A 4430-nucleotide genomic window follows, 5' to 3' on the forward strand; every position below is an offset into this window, starting at 1 on the left:
CTGCGCACTCCAAGGGAAGTTCAGGCAGCTCTCCTGGAAGGACACTAGAGCAAAGCCTCCAGTGATGCGCGGCAGGAAAAGCGGGTGTGAGGCTCTCTTCCCCAACTCTTTGCTGCAGATCGCTGAAGGACAGTCCGTTTAAGATTAGAGATATGAAATAAGAGTTTGACAAGGAGGGTGGTGAAACACTGACACAGGTTATTACAGGTGGTGGATGTCCCATCCCTGGAAACATTTGGATGCAGCTTTGAGCAACCTGGTCTGGCTGAGGATGCCTGTGGCATAGGGGAGTTGGACTAGATGACCTGCAAAAGGATCCTTCCAAATCAAACTATTCTATGATTCTGCGGGTTCTGATCCTGTTTTACTGCGCTCTTGGCATCAGTGGGTCCTTCTCTTGTTCCCACTGCCAGCTCCAGCCAACAGGCAGCAGCCCATTTCACTCAAGGACCAAAAAACCCCACCCACAGCAGGCACCTCAGCATCTCTTCAGGTACCATTGTAGGTATCATTTCTAGAAGTCATATTTTTGAAGGCTTTTGGCTGGCTGTACAATAGATATTTTTTTATTCCTTCTACAGTTAGCATTTAGTCTCATTTCCCTGCACTGAAACAGACCCAGCCTCTCAGGAGAGGCTGAAGTGCAGCCAACCTCACTTTGGAGAAAGCTGTGGCTCTCAGAACCTGGGCTGTCTTTGTCTCCTGGGTGTTTGGACTCCCTGTTAGCTCTCCAAACTTCTCAGCAGATTCCCTGTTACTTGCAAAAACATTTATTGTGCATTATTCTGCCTTGTTTCCACTGTGCCTCAGTTTGGTTTTATAACCACCTCTGCCCTGGTTTGTGTTTAATGGATCAGTGCTTATGGTTCTTTCGATTTTCTTCTCTGAATGTAACTTGTTTTTAATAACCTCCTGAGCTCTGCTGCTCCTTTTTGCCCTTTTCCCAGTTTGTCCTGATACTGATATGCACTTACACTGCCTCGGTGATCATGTTTCTGTTGTTCCCTCAAAACCTTTTAGCACTTTAGATGTTCCTTTTACCTTCTTAAAAAGGTTCCTCGGTTTTATACAGCTCCCCTTTTCTGTGGTGCTTTATTGCTGTCCATGGGCCACATCAAATAAATTAAAAGGAGAAGGGCAGAAGGCACCAGAGATTCAGACAATGAGGTTCAGAAATTAATTTCTGTAAATCACCATTGCTTCAGCCCATATTGAAGGGGCACATCCTAAATTTAAGCACCTAGAGCAGGCAGAGAGCCAATAAGGTTGTTTTCCAGAGAGTCAGAGGGATAATAATAATAAGGTTGTTTTTATATTTCAGGTTGTGCTGTGGAGGGATGAGAACAGCCTGAAAGAAAGAGATGTGTCACAATGTTATCACCCTGCACCTGCAGCACGGCAGAGGTGGCTCAGCCCACAGAAAGGCTGCAAAGGGAATGGATTATAAAAAACAGCTTTTCTTCTTTGCTAGAATCTGAGCATGTTATTGACACAAAGCAATAGTCAGTGGGGAAAGATCCACACAAATGACAAACCTTTGGGACATTACAAACATGCACAGAATTAAATCCTCCTCTGCCTGAGGCGGAAGGGGCTACAACAAATGACAGATTCTTCTAAACTCTTGTTTTTCCCCAATGCAACCCATGAGCAGTTTTGCTGCACTCCCCCAGATTGCTGGAGTCCTTACACAAATAATTTGAATTTCAATACTTGCATGTCTGAGGGAAGGAGCAATGTGAATATTTCATGCCTGATGTGTGAAGCATTCCCAACCTCCCCCTGAGTCTCCCCAGGCCACGGTGAAGGCTTTGTGTGAATCTGTACCAGAGATAAGCTCCTTCCTTCCTCTCAGCACAGGACATGGAAACTATTTGTTTCGTGCCACCTCCTGTTTCCACATTTCTTAGGTAATTTGTTTGAGGGCTTGAAGTTATCTCTGGCAAACAATTTATCTTGGCAATATTATTTAATTGTGGTGGAAATGGGTTCCAAACCATCAGGACTTGCAGAAGAACCAAAGGCCTGGGGATGTTTTTAGTGTAACACAGCTCTCCGTGTATTGAAACAAGTCTAAGAGCTGCTCCACGTGTTCAGCAAAAATATGAGGAGGAAAATACTCAACTGATTTGCTTTTAAGATCAGGAGGAAATCAGGAATCTGTGACCGATGTGCGGTGCTAAAACACAAAGAAAAAGCAAACTGAATTTAAGAATTTCTGGTCAGCATAAATTTAAGCTTCTGCATAAGGTCTTAAACATCTGCAGTATTGCTAAAAAAAGATGTCACAGTACCTAACTTCTTTGTAACTCCTGGATAATTCTGGTATCTCAGCCAGCCTGAGATAAAAAGCACAAGAATGGTAGTTTTCTCAAGGGTTAAACACACTGTAATTGAATAAAAAATAAGAGAATATTATTTGTTTTCATTTTTATTCCTACATAAATAACATCAGTTACATTAAGGAAAACACCAAGGGAGAAGGCAGATTTAGAAAACGATCAGCTCTTATGATTTTGTGTCTATAAATATTTACATAATTACACTTGAAGAGCAGAGACATTGGCATAGACAAATTTCCTTTCGTATGTGCAACCAGCTGTTGGGAAATAGAAGAAATATGCAAAATCAAGCTTTTCAGAAGCCCCCAATATTTCAGCACAGAAGAGGAGACAAACAGGCACGTGAGCAGCTGTATTTTATTCCATTATCAGCACACAGCACCCTCGTGCACTGTTTGCCCGTGTCCCACTAGATGGTGGTGATGCTACAAGAAAAAAAGGATGTGGGAGCGTGCCCGAGTTGTCAACCTTTCTGTTTGGCATCCTTCACCATTTTTGTTTTAAAAAATATCCTCAGCTCACACACTGCAAGGGTTTTGCCTGTATTTTTGAGCCACTGGGTCTGTATTAATACACAGTGGGAAATCCTGAATTAGTGTCATATAATATTTCCACATCAAACAATTTAACTATTGATGTTTAGGCACAGTGAACAACTGCTGAACATGCTCTTGAATTAAGTGCCAAATCACATTCCTGATGTTCTCAGAAGTGAAATCATAGAATCACAGATGGTTTGGGTGGGAAGGGACCTCAAAGCTCATCCCATTCCTCCCCCTGCCATGGGCAGGGACAGCTCCCACTGTCCCAGGCTGCTCCAAGCCCTATCCAGCCTGGCCTTGGGCACTGCCAGGGATGAGGTACAAGTTAATGAGGGACTGTAATGGAACTTGACCACAAAAATATGTGTTGACATAAAGCACAAATTCTTAATTGAAGAACTGAGTACCCACTGCCTTTGTGCCTGGTTCTTGCAGGTGCAGGGTGATGTCCCCACGTGGGGACATCAGGGACCTGGAGCTGCTGCAGAGAGCCCGGAGGAGGCTCCATGGTGATCAGAGGATGGAGAAGCTCTGCTGGAGGAAAGGCTGGAAGAGCTGGGAATGTTCCCCTGGAAAAGTGAAACTTCAAGGTGACCTCATGGCAGCCCTGCAGCGCCTGAAGGGAGCCCACAGGAAAGATGGAATGGGGCTGTTTATAAGAGCCTGGAGTGACAGGACCAGAGGGAATGGCCTCAAACTGACAGAGTACGTTTGGATTATATGTTAGGAGGAAATTCTCCCATGTGAGGGCGGGGACACCCTGGCACAGACCGCCCAGCTTAGCTGCGGCTGCCCCTATCCCTGGAATTGTCCCACGCCAGGTCGGACCCATGGCGCAACCAGGGACAGCGGGCGGTGTCCCTGCCGGTGGCCGGGGTGGAACGGGAGGATCTCTGCCCTCCGTGCCCGCTCCATGAGAGCGCTGCGAGTGTGCCTAACCCTGGGCTGCCCTCCGTGCCTGCTCCATGAGGACGCTGCGAGTGTGCCTATCCCTGGGCTGCCCTCCGTGCCCGCTCCATGAGGGCGCTGGGGGTGTCCCTGCGGTGGCAGGAGTGGGACGGGACGGGAGGATCTCTGCCCTCCGTGCCCGCTCCATGAGGGCGCTGCGGGTGTGCCCAGCCCCAGCCCATGCCCTGCCTTCCGTGCCCGGCTCCAGCCCCAGCCCTGCCCTCCACGCCCGCTCCATGAGGGCGCTGCAGGTGTTCCTGCCGGTGGCAGGGGTGGGACGGGAGGATCGCTGCCCTCCGTGCCCGCTCCATGAGGGCGCTGCGGGTGTGCCCGGCCCTGGCCCCGGCCCTGCCCTCCCTGCCCACTCCATGAAGGCGCTGCAGGTGAGCCCAGCCCCAGCCCTGCCCTCCGCGCCCGGTCCATGAGGGCGCTGCGGGTGTGCCAGTGCCTGTGTCCGTGCCCTGCCCTCCGTGCCCGCTCCATGAGGGCGCTGCGGGTGTGCCCAGTTCCAGCCCCATTCCCAGCCCTGCCCTCAGGGCCGCGCCAAGGGCGCCCCGCCCGCCGCGCCTGCGCGGAGCCGCGCGCGCGTCCCTTCCGC

Source organism: Zonotrichia albicollis, chromosome 13 (assembly GCF_047830755.1).
Source record: "Zonotrichia albicollis isolate bZonAlb1 chromosome 13, bZonAlb1.hap1, whole genome shotgun sequence".
Taxonomy (NCBI): Eukaryota; Metazoa; Chordata; class Aves; order Passeriformes; family Passerellidae; genus Zonotrichia; species Zonotrichia albicollis.